At 33.4% G+C, this 17,266-nt stretch overlaps 1 protein-coding gene across 2 annotated transcripts in view; it reads left to right on the top strand.

Annotated features, from left to right (window-relative positions):
* LOC110373200 (neuropeptide CCHamide-1 receptor) overlaps positions 1–17,266 on the top strand; it is a 144,667-nt gene that overhangs the window by 83,953 nt on the left and 43,448 nt on the right. The window lies entirely within an intron of this gene.

Genomic DNA, 17,266 nt, shown 5'->3' with positions numbered 1-17,266 from the left:
ACTTTGTGAAATCTGAGTGACTTTGATACATAAGATTGTATGTGAAAATCTGATTTTATATTTTGTTTTTATTTAAATGGATTCAGCTTAATTTTGTTTTATTTTTTACGATTTACAATACATTTACTTTACTTTTATACTTTACGACTGGCAGGAGCCGGATGCGAGAAGCCGAAAATCGATCTCAGTGGCGTGCACTTGGAAAGGCCTATGTCCAGCAGTGGACTGCGATAGGCTGATGATGATGATGATGATACATTTACTTTTGTTTTGAAATAATGTTCTTTAGTACTTAATTGGAAGTGATTAACGATTTCTATCAAAAATCTAAACTTTTATATTGTTCTCATTTAATCCCTTGCCGCAATTTTACCGTCTCAGAATTTTTATATCATTAAATCCAATTTTACTTAATCTTATAAACCTTCAGAATTTTGCTTCGTTTCTAATATTTCAATTTGATAAATTAGGGGAAGTTTCTACCTAAATAAAATTAATCTTTGTCGATTTCCGTAGTTAGTATTTTACAAGATTTATTTAGATTTTCATTAACTTTCTATTTTTTATACGTTTTTCGTTCAGTGCAATGTCCACAGTAGACATACTGTTAGCAGCTGACTGAGTTTGCGGCGTATCGGCTTAGTACTTCCTTCCACATCTTTGAAATGGAGTGTCCACAGTTTGCTAGTTTAGGCTTACTTTACGTAGTTTTTACGTATTTAGTAGCCAACTAACAGCATAACGAACAAAAAAAAAACTGAGTTTGCAGCTGACTCGTTGCAAAAAGTTTGCCTACCTTAGACAGAGCCTAAAGTTAGCTGATGATGTGTTTCATATCTTTACACAATAATTTACTAGACTAAGTATATAAAGCTCTCGCTCGTTAAATAATAAATGCACTCTCATTGCTAAATTCCTAGAATGTCTTTTGTTTCCCCTAACAACTTCAGGTTTCTAAGAGATGTTCTCATATACGTAGCCAAGATAAACTATCTTAGGAAGTTTCTAACGCATATTCTCTGGCTTGCGAAGAGGTCTATTAACTTATAGTAAACATTTAGGTTCTAGTGACTTAGTGTTTGAAGAACAGACTACTAAAACATGATAGTTTGACTTTAAGACCCGAAATTCATCAAACAACGTCACAATATTTATTTTAAATTAATGGCTATCCTAATACTTTTGACTATGATTTACTGAAGTCATAATAAAGCAGAAAAAGTTATTATAACTAGGAAATGGTTAAACTAAAATAAACTTTAAGTGCTAAAGGATGTTTAAAACAGCAAACAACTGTTGTTAGTTTTGTATGTCCCTAGTTAATGTGCCCTTTGCAATAAAATTTAACATAATCACTACAAACTCGCATATTTACGTATTCCGAAATAATAAGCCCACGTGTTAAAATTAACCTTTATTAAATAAGTAATGAAGTACCTTCCTCAAAATTATATTTTCTAATAGTAGAAATACACTTTTATAAGTTTTGTTTTCATCACAATAGAGTAGGTAACTAAAACGACTTATATAATTACTTATATATGTATACGAAGGACTATCAAACTATCTCGTCTCATACTCATTAAAAAAATCTTCAGTTTTGCACTAATACCTAAAAGCTTCTAAAGGATCCAAGCCTCAAAATCTGTGAAAACATCCCAATTAACGCGTCTGAGTTGAGAACGTAGGAATGACATAAATGCGGGGTAGAAATCCCATTAAGGTGCAAATTCAAACACGAAACCGCGTCGCATTCCATAGAAATCTCGAAGCATAGAGATTTTTTCTTTGAAGTAATTTGAACCTTGTGTTCTATAACGAGACTATTTCTGAAAATTTTGTTGAAATAGATCTTCTTTTGTATTAATAGATGCTTTAAAAAAACTAAGAAGGTAATGTACCAATACCCTTGGCTATAGGTCAACTTACGCTGTACAAATACTGTATGTATACTGTAAAAAAAATAATGTGTTAACCAAATAATGCAGAATTTATATTTATTTTTTAATACTAGCTTTCACATTTTAGCACCCATCCCAAAGGAAATACTTCGCATGCTAGGATAAAAGTGGCATACAGTCCTTCTTGATAAACTCGGTAATTATAAGACAATAGAAAATCAATTGTGTCTCCTGCAAAGGTTTTCAGCAAACAACGGGTTAATGAGCTATCTTATACTGAAAGAATTCTTCGGTCTCGTAGATTCAAAATTTAATGTGTTCCAACGAACAAACTCTTCAGCTTCACGATATTAATATAGTACTCTAAAAAGGATGATTCAATAGCCAATAAATCAATTTTCAATTTAAAAAGTAAGTTGCAAAGTGGATTAGTATTAGAAAAGGCTGACGACAATAATAGGTAATATAAGAATGTAACTCTTTCATATATCAAAGGGTTCAATACTGACTGACATACGCTCCAATGGACCTTGATTGATGGCTGAACATTAGATACATTTAGAAACGTGCGCAGAAAAAAGATTCATTATTTTGAAAGGACCATTTTTATTTACCAAGTATACACTATACATATAATACGTATCTATATAAAGCATTGTGTAAATAAGCAAAAATATAATAATATCAATGAAGCATGCTATGTCTATAGTAAGACTGGCATTTCTGCATCTGACTTCCCGCAACGATGTAACATCTGAGACCCACCCTATTTAACTTGTCTTCCAAAACACGGAGGAACATTATAATGATAATGATGGTTCATCCACAAACTTACCGAGCCAATCGTTCTTTAACCTTATAATCGATCGACCTTTAAGGCTATAAATTCTTTTCCTATTGTATATTTCTACCAGAATTTGATAACTAAGGAAAGTTCCTATCTTAAGTTCCTATGTATCTATGCTCCTAACCGTCCAGGAGTTCCTAAGAAGACACTACTGGCTGCAGCATAAGGTTAAGTTTTTGTCTACAAATGTGACAAAGTTATTCAAGTAAAGCTTACCCTATTTATCACCCACAAACTAAAAAAAAACAAAAATCGATTCACTTCACTTCGGTAATATGTTTTTTAAACTACCAAAATTAACCAGCTTTGCACCGTACATTCAAATAGACGGATGGTGAAGCCGATTTCCCATTCGGTCTATATGCAAGCGAGTGAGTTGAATGAACGTAAGTCGGTCTTTGTGAAGAGGAATCCCGCAAAGCTTGGTTCAAATTGTAAACCTTTATGTTCAATGATGATGAGTAGTTGTTGATACAAAACAAACATCAGGTACCTATTGGTATTTGGTATTCCTTGAGTAGTGTATCGCTTAGCTTATCGTGGCTACTGGCAATGCACGTGAATACTTATAGCGTTAATAGGAGATATAAATTGCCAAAAAAAATAAAATTATCATTTGTTATCATTTTTAGACACAAGTTCACCACACATACTTTACAACTAAAAATGATTAAAGCACTGCACGCATGCAAGCGATATTTCACGCCTAAATTTCAGGATGCAATTTCATGGTAATGAGTCCAAGTTCGTTAACTATGGAATATAATTTGCGAGCAGTATTTAAGTACGCGTGAGGCGTAATTTTCGCGCTAGCCCGTGTTATCGAGTTTGCGATATAACTTTGTAAAAATGTGTGGATAAATATTGCCTGCAGGTGTCTTTTGCAAGATCTTTAATGTTATTTGCGAGAGCAAATAAACATATTTGTACATAAATATGTACATGTGGAATTTCTATTTTGATTATGTTATTTATCTGTTCGACAATATCACACACGACCTTAGAAATCTACTTCCCGTACACAAAAACCTTTTCATAGTAAATGCAAAAACGGAGATCAAGAAGTTCCATTTCCCTAGAAGTATAGTATCATATCTCATGAGATCTCAGTGGCGTGCACTTGGAGAGGCCTATGTCCAGCAGTGGACTGCGATAGGCTGATGATGATGATGATGATAGCTTTTCATTGAGTTTCACTTTAATAAAGCTAATAAATAATTGTTTTGTATTTAAAGATTATCTATAAACGACCATTATGAACAGACAAGCTTCGAGCTCTTCCAGGAATAATACTACATAGTCCTTTAATTAAAATAGTTGTTCGCATAACACGAACATATTTCTCATTCTAATCATTATTATGAATGTAGAGAAAGTTTTAATGAAAAAGTGGTTCAGTGAATCAGTCTTAGATCATCTAACTAACCGGAGGCGCCGTAGGGACAAATCTCTTTGCAAAAGGCTGTTAATTACCGGGCGGCAACGCAAACAAATTGTTATAACTTACTCTTGCATTTTCAATGTTCGCTCACCAATACGCATGTCCAGTGTAGTGAATATGGACAAATAATAACCCCAGATTTTGGGTAGGTCTTTGTCCAGCATTGGCACATCGTTACACGCGGAGAGCACAAAACAGACAAACACAAGCATAAACTTGACATACCTCGGACCTTTTTCAGCGAATATGGCACGACAACTGCTTCTCCAGTTAGTTAAATGATCCAAAAAATCAACCTTTGAAAACGTGCGTGTATAATTTTAGTATGCTATGGTAGGATGTAACTTTATGTATTAAAATATTAATTTTGGTTAACGTATGCCGAAATTAAGCTGCTTGAATCGCTATGAATTATTAGTAGATTTGTAAGACGGAGTTGATTCCTAGAGAAAATGAAATAAGTTGTCAGTGGTGTAAACTTTAGAACTACCGAAATAGAACTCAATTTTGAATCGAGATTAAGTCGATAGCATCTATACTAATATTATAAAAGCAGAAGAGCTTGTATGTTAACTTAATCCGGCTAATATCAGGAACTAGTGATCTGTATTAAATACATTTTTTCAGTGCCAGATAGCTCATTTATAGAGGAAGTACATAGCCCACTTTTTATCCGCGTGCACGAAAGTTCGAGTTCACCGTCTACCGCAAAATAAATGATTTTTATAAAAGTTCTGAGAATCAATTTATTGTATTTTACTAATGGTTTACGTTTAATTTGTTCCGGTAACCTGTAATATCCATATTGTTTTCCCAATTAATTAAATTTTGGTATCGGCTTATTTAATTTTGTTTTCAACTGAAGTGAGTCGAGACCATTAGGTGTATTTTTAACACGCTTTTATAAGCTTGGGCTGTATGAATGTATGTATGTAACTATGCAACCGAATCTTTGAGCACTATTTTCACCGGTTTCAAAAAATCTGATTAACTTGAAACTTTGCACACGCTCTGAGTTATGATGAGAATAGATGACCAGCTAAGAAACGTCATTACAAATCCAATATGGCGGCCTCCTCTATATGGCGTATAGTCACCAATGCATAAATTGGCAAAACATTTTTCATCACCTCCCTAAATAATGTAAAAAAAAATAACCGTCCGAAATCCATTGTCATATTTCTTTTTTAGGAAAAAAGAAATGTATTTCATGTGTATCCATATCCACGTTATATTCATTGAACTACGAATGGGAACATGACAACTGAATCTAGAGGCCTAGCGTTCAGTCAGTCGTACGTAGTTTATTGCAGTTACTAAAAATGTTCCAGAACTTTCCATGGTTTATAAAAGGCAAAAAAAATACAGCGTATTGGTTTTCATTTTTATTGAGAGTCGGATTCGATAGTACCTACAGTTAGACAAGGGTTTTGCTAGCCCTTCTTGTTTTTGAGTAATTTAAGTAGCTACAGAAGTTTTTTGTTATTATAAGACCCTATCTATATTGGTTGTAGTCAACTTTTCGCGTAGACTATTTTTAGTAACACAACAATATTGTCAAAAGTAAATACAGTGAACAATATTATACGCAATGAAAACAATTTTGTGGATCGCAAAATATGTTTAATAAATATCCACAATATTTAATAAGCTAACTTCTGCCCTTGATTTTCTCTGCCTGAATGAATTTGTTTGATTAAAAGTCTATCGAGGAAGGTTTTTTGAAATGCTGGCGGAAGCTTGATCATATTTCAAACAAAATTCTGTAATATTCTATCCTATAATAAGCAAAAAATATTATGCATTGGACGTAACAAGAACCGTCTATGCAAAATAACGAGCATACTCTATTATATTTTACCTCTTACCTCTCAGCAAATCTTAACCAGCTTTTTATAAAGAGCTCACTTAACTACCAAACAAAAGTAAGTACTGTTTTAATCGTAGTTCCATTTATTATGCTAAAACAGCTCTTGACCTGAATGTCCCGCCATTTAATCGTTTTAAATCTTAAGTTTCTTTAACTTGTTAACTACAAAACGTTTTGTTAACGAGATTGCTAAAAACAGTACCGAATTATTCACAGAAACAGCTAAGGAGGTCTTAATTAATGCTGAAAATAGTGCCTTAGAAGTTTAAACGGAGTATTCTGGTTAGCAGCTATTTTAAATCTGTTTCTTGTAAACGATGTTTAAATTATTAAATACAGATCGGAGTTGGCTAAGTTACCTTGAATATTGTGGTAAATTTATACCTAAGTTCTAACTAATATAAAGCTTCAGATTTTGCTCGCTTGTTTGCAGAAAAGTTGTAATTTCAGGAACTATTTTTATGTGTAAGATCATAACAATAATAAGTACCTACACTTTTAACATAGCCTAAGGAGGCGCAATATTTTCTTATTTGCAAAAAAATATATAAATATTTTATTGCGTAGGCTTCAGAATGGAACAAACATACATTCATATGTCAAACACGTGACCTTTCTTTGACAGTAACATTTTCAAGGAAAATACCTAAACAATAGTAAAAATGGGAAAATTTTGTAGTTCTTCTGTCGCAGAAAAACAAAATTATAATAGAGATTCAGAAGGTGATACTGCTTGAAATTTGGAGAGTCCTGTCTCTGAAGTTCTAAACACCGGTAGCTTGGCTTAGCTTAGCCCGGTGCCCTATATCACGTATTTCAAAAATCTGTTTTATATTATAGTTTCCATTAAAGAAACCATCGAGCATGGAACTATAATTTAAAAATTATCATACATTTTCGTCTGGAGGCAATATTTACTGTACATTAATGGTAAACCGTTATTTTTGACTTCTATTAACAAAATCCGAAGGGAAATTGCCGTTTGTGGTGTTATTAGTTTTACAACTAACTTTAGGCGTTATTAAAGTTACGGCAGCTTTAGAAGTTGTGCCTAAAGGATATTATACAATTTTATTACTTTGAAGTTTTCCATAACTACTATATTTCCGGTGGAAAATTGGTTCAGTTATTTACGACAAAACGCGAACAATCAAACTAAACAAAGCAAAGCAAATTAGTCAATCTGACAACCAAACCACAAACAAAATCTATTCTTATTCATTCGAAAATCAAATTAATTCAAGTTCAAAAGTACTGGCTGTATAACAAGCACTTTACCGAACTTCATAGTGACACGTTAAAAAAAAAAGTGTTAGTACAATATGGCAGCGCTCGTCGACCGGGCGAACTGCCAAGCATTCACAATGACCGTCACTTGGTTAAGTGTCGTCGCCTGCACGATTGCAATCTTCAAAAACCTAGAACTTTCTATAAGTGTGACGCTCAAATAACAAGCTTTTGGAATTTAGTTGAAAGTAGGCTGTTGTTTTTTCGTGGAAAGCGCTCCATAGACGATGAATTAAATTGCGCAATATTACGAATTGTACGTGTAGGGTTAATATTGAAGATTACGCAATAATTTTATTGTAATAGGTACCTGTTGCACTGTATTATTGCAGATCTATAGTCAGTTTTTTAATCTCGTTGACTAAACTGTCAATACGAGTGTTGTCAATTTATTGCAAATTCTTAAATAGTGATGTGGCACGACCGAAAATTAGCGTTAATAAAATCAAGTATTGTTTTTTTACAATAAGTCATCCCGAAATAATGCGCTTATTCTTGATGATTACGCATGGCGTTGCGTGGTCAGATATCCCTGGCAGTTTGTAGCACGTCGTGCATCCATGTGTACGTACGGGAATTTTAAATATAAAACTTTTAAATATAAATTCGTGTATTATAGATAAAAAGTTACGATTCAACAAACCGATATCGTAAGTACAACACTGCACAAAAAAGCTAGCAACATTATTTATAAGTTTGACATTTGCAATTGTCAATTTAGTCTACGAGATTAAAAAACAGACTATAGGAGCCGCCTAACTTTATGAAAAGGCCAGTTAGAAGGATCAGTCTCTGAAAAGGTCTTTATAGAATTTTTAATTACTTATTCACATGTCACAGTTTTAACACTTCAATCAAACCCAACTTCTATTCGCATAGCCAGTTACTGGTTGATCAATTGTAGTAAAAATCAAAATATCCAGTTCGCAGAAATGAATCCTACTGTGAGGCATACTATGAATACAACATGACATGGCACTTTTGATACTCTACGCAATAAAACACTGTCAAAGTGTCACTATTCGAAACGATGGAATATTGAAAATTACGAACGAAAATTGTAAGTTGAGTCTTGATAGTACAGAATTGATTTATACCGGATTGACGTAAATAGCGTGAGAGATTTTATCAAGCTTATTTAATTGTGGTCGACATTCATAAAATAATTTATATTTAATTTTAAATTGGGTTATGTAATTAAATTCCAAAATCTGGTTATCACTGAATTTTTCCCAGAAACTATATTGTAATCCCAGGAATGTACACAACAGCCACACAATTTTCAACATTAATATTTGCCCGATAAATATAGCTTATGTCTGAAATTATAAGCTATATTTGCATTGGAATTTGCATGACATAGAATCACTACAAAATATACTATCTTCATTCAGAGGCATAGCAAATTATGACAAACGCAAATCCCCGATCTCACACTTGATCCAGCCCAAAGTCTCGCAACGTACCTATGTATCTAGTGTCATTTTATACTCGTTACAAAAGGGGCCACCATTATAGAACCTAATATACGACGTGTAGTAACATACATGCCTAGTTTTGTACATTGCACGACACGAAATAAAATACTCTACCCGACAGTTCACACTTAAAGTACTGCTTTAAGCTAGCCTATCATAAAAATAAAACGCCAACCTGGATTTCAGAAAGTACGCAATATAACACCATGAAGGTTGCCCTGTAATATTATTTTATGTAAATATTATGGCCAATATAAGACCATTATAGCCGCTTTGGCTGCAAACGAAGTATATGATCAACATTTTACTGGAACATTATTCGTAAAAAATCAGCACCATGATGAGTGTTACCTGGTTATATAATTCTTGGCTTTAAAATTATAAATGCGAAATTTTATCGGTCTGCTGCGTTCTAATGAATGTTGGGGGTCAATTTATATTAAAATTTTGTGGATCGTCTTAATCTGCCAGCCTTTTCCAACTATGATGGGGTCCGCTTCCAGTCTAACGGGATGCATCGGAGCCCTAGTTTTTCAAATGGAGCAACAAGCCTATATTAATCTTCCGAACAGGTACTTCGAAACGATACACCTTGATCAGACTATTCGCAATACTTTCCGACTGACGACTGACAACGTTTAATCAGGATATGGTTAAAAAGGGTGGTTTGTCAACAATACTTGAACATACCGACACAAAGTTCCGTTTGAAGCAGTCAAAAACCGCATGTCAATAAATAAAACCCTAACTCGACATCACCACAACAAAGTTGAAAACCGAACCAAAGAGTTTTTAACCTGAAACTCGTTAACAAAACCAGTTTTAAATTAAATTGTGAACGTTAAATATATTATATGGCATTCGTTGTTGTTTAGTTTTTGATGTGCGTCAAATATTTTTTCGTTTAGTAAAGCCACGCAAATGACAACTAATTATGAAATTGCGTATTCTTATTTGAAAAAATCAAAATTATTTGATTAAACTCGGCTTGAATGACAAAATATTTTAATACCGTTTAAATAAAGCTATTATTCAGCCTGTAAAAAAAACATTTGACAGCCTGAAAACGCCCGATTTTTGCCACTTCCTATGTGTTTTTGTTTGTGTATGTTGTGAGTTACGTCACTATACAATACAGCACTTTAGTTACATACTTCTGTCTTGGGTTTGAAGTACATACAATGTTACACTATATAACACCATAGAGTAGTGGGGACGTTAAAGTATTAGGGGTTAAAGTATGAAATTGCCGTTTTATTCTAGTAGGTTTTTGAATTGCCATAGAGTCTTCATGGTTTGAGGTTTTCGAATGGAACTTTTTTCACGTGGTTTCTGTGATGTTCTTCTTTTAAAAAATGTGAAACATTTGATTATCGATGTTCAATTGTTTTTGTTATTCAACTTAAACAAGAAAGATGGATACTGCGAAAATTTGAGTAATTTTTGAATATGAGTTCCGACGCGGGATTGAACGACAGAAACAGCCCGCAATATCAATGCTGCATTTGAAGAGGTGTCTGCTAAAGAACGCGCCGTGCGATTTTGGATTAAACGCTTTCGTGGTGGAAACTTCGACTTGAAGAACGAGCCATGAGAAAGACCGCCTGACAGGTGATTAACGAGAAATTAAGAGAGACGGTGAACGCCGATCCTAGTCAAACTACCCAGATACCCAGCCGAACACCGAATAATGTTGAAAAAATTAGCAGTAAAACAGCCACGACTCATGAATCGACCTTCACCGCTATTGCTCCATGACAACGCGAGGCCTCATACAGCAAAATAAACCGTTTTAACTCTTCAGGAACTGCAGTTGGAAACTATTCGTCTTCCTCCATATTCGCCAGACCTTGCTCTAACGGACGACCATTTTTTTTTGTGATTTGGACAATTATCTACGTCACAAGAAGTTTCTTCCCAGGAGGCAGAACAAAATTCTTTCACACTGTTTGTGCAGTCTAGATCCTCAGAGTTCTATCGTAAAGGCATAAATGACCTTCTTATTAGATGACCGCAATGTATAGATAATAATGGCAACTATTTTGATTAAATAAGTTTGTTAAAAATTAAAAAAAAATACAATTTAGGTTTTCAGTACAAATCGGCAATTTCATACTTTAACCCCTATTATTTTTATTTGATACACAGCAGAGCGTCACTGTTATACGTTCGTAAAAGTAATTGACAACTAAGTAGATACTTTTTCAAAGGATTACACGGAACCACGCGAAAAAAATCAAAATGTTCAACTCGCAAAGCGCTTGTGCTACGCGCGGCTAAATGGTCTGGTGTGAAAGCACTCTTATACCAGTAGAAATCAGATTGCATAAAGCAAACTATAGTTTTCACAAGCCCTCTAGAGGTCGCTAGCTCAATATCTCTAAAGAATTCTTGGTAATATGACACTGGCTTCCAACTTTTTTTATAATTGTATAGTTCATTTGTTTATTTAAAAATCTTTGCATAAAAGACCGATGTACCTATGGTAAAGTGCCTACTCAAATGAATACAAATAATAAAAAAATCATATGTTAACAAAACAAACAACGATTTAAAGTTTTAAATTCGAAAACCGATTTATATTGTAACGATAACTAATCACGTTTCAACAGTTTTTACAAACGAAAAATATATTTTTTTGTCCCGAAAATGCGTGCGTGACGTGCCAGATTTTAATAACTAACAAATAAAATGTACGCTACATATTTCCAAATATTTGTTTTGTTACATTTATTTTTTTTGTACCGCGATTAACACATCGGATCAGTGATACCTGATATTATTGCGTTCAAACAAACAAACTCTTTGTAAGCTCAGCTCAGCTCTATAATATTACGTATATTTTTACTTTCTTCAACTGATTTTCGATTGAGTTTTGACATTAGCTCCATGAAAATTATTTCTCAATCTCTAATCGAAAAAGTATGTATATAGATAAGTTACAGAAACCAGCAGTATATAAGGAATAATAGGAATCTAAAAACTTCAATACTAATTGCAAAAAACAACACTTTTTCAGAATGTAATAAAAATAAGTCCCACAGATTTCTTAGGCTCAAATATTTCAGTCTTCAGTGGCAACTATCTGTAAGCTGCTTTAGTAATATATACGTTCGCATGTAAACCCTTGCCAAAGGGTTCAAGAGGTTTACCTTACCAGACTGATTCACGCGCCTTGGGATTTTCTTGTTTTCCTTGCAAATAGATTTATCGATGCTATATGTTTACCAAATGGCGTAGTGTTAATACTAACACTAGGCAGATATGTACATATCTGCCTGTTATGACGGAGTCAGGGGATTAATTCCCAAATTAAGTGAAACATTTATATCTATAATAACAATAAATATGGATATGTATAAGGTGGCAAATAGCATAGCTCTGCTTAGTCTGAGATAAGATTATGACGTTGTCAATTAATGGGATACGTAATTCGCAAAAATATAAAGAGATGAATATATAAATAGTAGATAACAATTTTAGTACGTCTTTACGTTATACGACTTGGGAATGAATGCAGAATAGGGTGATATTATTATTTCACGTGTTATTCTTTCATGTATCCGTAGAAATAACATGAATAAAACTTGTGTTTTATAGTTTATCCTGCCCAAAGACATACGTAGTTTCACACGAATGTATGTAAATCTGTAAATTCCCGCCCGCTACCAAACGAAGCCGCAAAAATCTTTTTATACCCACGAATCGGATCGAAACTATTTTTATTTTTAAATGTCGCATCGAATAACAATATCGATTCTCACTCTCATTCGTTTTTATATCGAGAACAATTTTACTAAAATTGTAATCTAATAGATATTAATCTCGATTTCATTTGTAGCCATTAATTATAAATGTATTAATCAAGTAATGTGTTTTCTAGCGTACGAGGATAATTTTTTATAAAGATAAAATCGTTTATTTTGTGGAAAACAAATAGTTTGATAGGCATTTTTTGTTGAATTTGTAATGTAATGAATAAATCGAATTAATAATTACTGAAAACTAATTAAGATAACTATTACTAGAAAATTATTTTGTTAATACCGATATATTTATACGAAAGTATTAAAATATGGCGACACTTCATTCAGATCAGTTTTTTACAAAGTATTTGGAGACAGATCTGAGAGAATAAAATAAAACATTATTTTTTTCTACAGTTATAAAAACAAACGCAAATAAAAGCCAACAAAACATTTAAAGTATCTTTTTTACAAAGGTGTCGTAAGCTTTCTTAAGTCTAAAGGTCGTAGCACACATATCTACTACGAAACTGATCGCTACTGTGTAGGTACCTATTGCCCCGAGGCGAGGTGATTAAGTTGTTTCGAGATTCTACCAAAACTGTTGCATAGTGTTCGCTCGCATTTTGTTAGGTGCTTTAGCGAGTGGACCAGATGAAAAAAATTTATATGGGTCACATGCCATACACTGGTGTAATCTCGCCTTTATGCTACCAAATAATATGCGTATATTGCTGTAGGGAGTTTCATGCAAATGCTTCTGACTGCCTCAAATGAATTTAGTGGTGATCCCTTTCCAAGTTGACATGTATGCCACGACCTTTAGAGACATTAGGTACAGACAAGCGCGAATTTTAGCTCAAAAATAGACTCAATTACTCACAAAAATAGCCTATTTTGAAAACGGCGGGCTACAATTTTTTGTGGGCTTAATAACTAACAGACTTGATTCAATTTACTTTGTTTTGGTTATATCTCGTATTGTTTTCTGTCTCTTATTTAAATAAATATATTTTCTTTGGGTCTACCGTAACTCAAGGTATGTGTCTCCATCATCCAAAGGTGGATTGTTTTGCACATTCGGGTAAAGCGCTAGGGATTGAGTTCTCTTTTAAGATATATGTAGGTACGGGTAAGCTGGCTATACACGATACTCGAGGACAATGACCTCGTGAAAAAAAAAACAAGTGAATACAAAGACACAGAGATGTAAGAATGAAAAAACATCCAACATAAAAGACGGCCATAATTCATAAGTAGGATAAAAAAGACATATTATTTATAGCTTTCAATAAACCACAAAATACTTTGGCTTTCAAAAGGCCACTCTATCTTATCCTGTGAATGTACTAATAAACTACAAAAGGATTTGTCAACCAAAAGTACATAAATATAAAAGTCCATGTATGTACTTACTATTTTCTTTTCAAAGCGGATCAGAATATATTCTCTTTTTCTATGTATAAAGGAGTTTAATGCTTTACGATTCCTTTATCCTATTGTGTATGAATGTGAACATGAGTTTGTACCGTTTGCATTCTAAACCGATTTAAACGTAATCGGACTCTAAAGATTGTTAAAGCATTATTTTATTCAGGCGGTCTTATCATGTCTCATGATTTCTACAAGGAAGAGGTAAAGTTCTCTCCAAACAATAGAAAGATTGCCTTCCCCTTAAAAGACTGAATGAGGATGAATGTATATCCCGACGCTTTGGTATTACTTGAAAAGTTTCATCCTGTTGAAAAACAAACGAGGCCCTGACGATTGGCTGGTGACAGTATAACCACTACATAGCGCAAGTGACATATGCTCGGAGTTGGGCAGAAAGATCTCCAAAGCTAAGAAATATCCCACACATACTCAAGAATACGCATGCCCAACGCAGAGAATTGCAAATCTTCAAAGGCCTACTTCTGCACAGCTGTGGACATTTTTAGACTGTAGCTACGACGATATTTATTGAGTTTATATATTATCTTCATACATACTTGTATATATAAGATAAATTTGGTGTGTGTGTGTGTTATTTTAACACTGTCCTGTACTGTCCACAGCTTCCACAGCGTTCGATTACCAAACAAACATCCGACGTGCAGATATTGGTTCCGTATAGTGTTTGTGCATCTGAGATGTGTATTTCTAAGGAAAACAAGACACAGATAGATAGCACAGTATATTTATTCTGGACACAGAAAAATAACAAGAAAATTGCGAAACAACAAGCTGTTTTCCTCAGTGACCAATCTAGCATAAAACTATATCGTTACTGTGTCAACACCGCAACTTAAATAAATAAACTTTAAATGAAGAAACAACAAATTCATAATTCGTGCAATTATAGTTATGATATCTCTAATTATTTAGAACCCAGATTAAATCAAGAAAAAGGACTTGCAATAAAAAGTTCTAATGTCCCAACAAAAAAAAAACGATCACGCTTTCCTAATTTCCTCACACCCAATTACCTGACGACCCAATTTTCTCGAGCAACCTAAACAAATTTTTTCTACTTAAAAAAAACACAAAATCTGACAGGAAAACATCAAGTTCAGTGTAATTGAGTAATAAAGGAAGAATCTCTTCTTGTTAATATTTTACAAGCCACTTGGAAAATTGACGACAATTTGCGAAAGTAAAATTTTAGGTTAAACGCAGTTTATACGACTTGACAATGGTTATGTTCAAGAGTTATTTTCTTACTTAATGGCTGTTGGAAATTGTGACGATTTGGGAAAATAGGCTGGGTTTGTGACTACAAATTTTCAAAGAAGGGGTCTTGTGAGAAATGCGACTTTATTTTTGTAATGAAATGAATTAAACTGAGGCTTGATACGAATACATTACATTGATCAAACTTGTATAAGAACTTGTCATTGTAAGCTTAGTTAGTAGCTTAGTTTGGTTTAGTTTTTTTTTTTTTTAATCTCCATATCATCAGGCAGGTTTCAAAATATCTAGGTATCATCCATTTATTGATGCAAAAAGTACTTTTTGATATCTAATGAATTTTAAGGTTATAAGACTAGCTTATTTTTCATTTCATGAAATCTTTTGAAACCCATTAACTATAGTGCGGACGTATAATTAGATGTGTACCTATGAACTACCTATTTATAACTTTCCTAAATTAATGCGGACGTATAATTAGATGTGTTACTATGAACTATTACTTTCCCAAATTAATTATATTTGTTTTAAAGAAGTACAGATAGGCCTTGTCAGTTCAAGTACAAATGACTACTAAGCTTTAAGGAGTCCTTTGTCCAATCCACTTAAAACTATTTGGCCTATAATGATAAGTAAAATGAAACTTAAAACCGCTTCTATAAACCTTTGTAAATTACAGTAATTAACGTCAGGTTTATTAGCCTATTTTCTTATCACTTTGAACTTTATGTAAGCGTTAACTAGTTATAAACGCAAATTTTAATGAAAATAAATTTTAATTTACTTACACCCGAAGTCACAAAATGAGGCGACCATATCTCGCAAAATTTTAATAACCATTTACCACAGTTAATTTTAATTTTGGACGGTGTCTTTCTTTTGATTATTTTAATAGCAAACTAGCCGTTTTCTCGCGGTTTCACTCGCTTGTTGTAGGAACCTGTTCCCGGATAAAATATGGCCTACTCAGGAAAAGTGTAGCTTTCTAACAGTGAAATAATTTTTCAGAAACTAAACCAACAGTATTTGTGTCATCTTTACATCGACCATCGATTCTACTAATTTACCTTTATCGCATTCGAATAAATCACGTCCCAAAACGCAAAGTTAATTAGACCCACATGACTCGATACAAATCATTCAAAGAATCGGACTTTTATGGTGTTGATCTTCTATTGTCGATTTTGATTACTTCTTTACGGCAAATGGCGCCAACTTTTGTAATAATTGGCTTTAAGGAAAAGCAAGAATGATCATGACTTGTAATGTAAAATAAATGTACCGAACAGTTACTTATTTTGGAAGTTTACACCAAATACCCAATCAAACAATAACAATTTCTAGCGGCGCTTATATTTCACGTTACACGTTTCACTGTATAGCTTCAAAACCTGGTAAGTAGCTTCAAATAAGCTGTCTTATTACCTGTGTGCTGGAAGTAGCACCCTCGAGCGGCAGATGAAACCGCGGATTGAAGCTAGCACTTTTATAACTTAAATCTATTTATATCACAAACCTTATATACCACGTGTGAGATAAACCGTATCACGCGTAAATAAAAAAGCCACTCAACATTTTGTGACGTCATCAAAAGCTGTATGTTACGGTGACTAAAGAGATAGCGATCAAGTTCTCGAGTGGGCGTTTACGATACTGGCGTTTACATTATATACTGCGTTATTGAACATAAGAATCCCACGCATCAATGTCTGATTGTTATTTTTACAAATATTATTTTAAGCACTGCCATTAAGAGAGGTTATAATTAAGCTTTTTATTTATTTATTTTCTTTGTTTATTGATGTAATTAAATAGCACGGCCGAAGCCAATTTTATGTAACTGATTTTATTTATTGTAGTTATTTTTAGATATAGGTTGAGAAAGGCGCAGACATAACTTTAGTTTTCCGTTTCTTACCAATGTAAATATTTAAAAAAAATGTGATAAACAAAGGGGCGGTTGAGATAATTTTGCGTGTTAATCCAAATAAATTTAAATTTACTTACCACGTCATTATTCTCAAGC

Source organism: Helicoverpa armigera, chromosome 18 (assembly GCF_030705265.1).
Source record: "Helicoverpa armigera isolate CAAS_96S chromosome 18, ASM3070526v1, whole genome shotgun sequence".
NCBI classification, from domain to species: domain Eukaryota; kingdom Metazoa; phylum Arthropoda; class Insecta; order Lepidoptera; family Noctuidae; genus Helicoverpa; species Helicoverpa armigera.
This window is presented reverse-complemented; position numbering and strand designations above follow the sequence as displayed.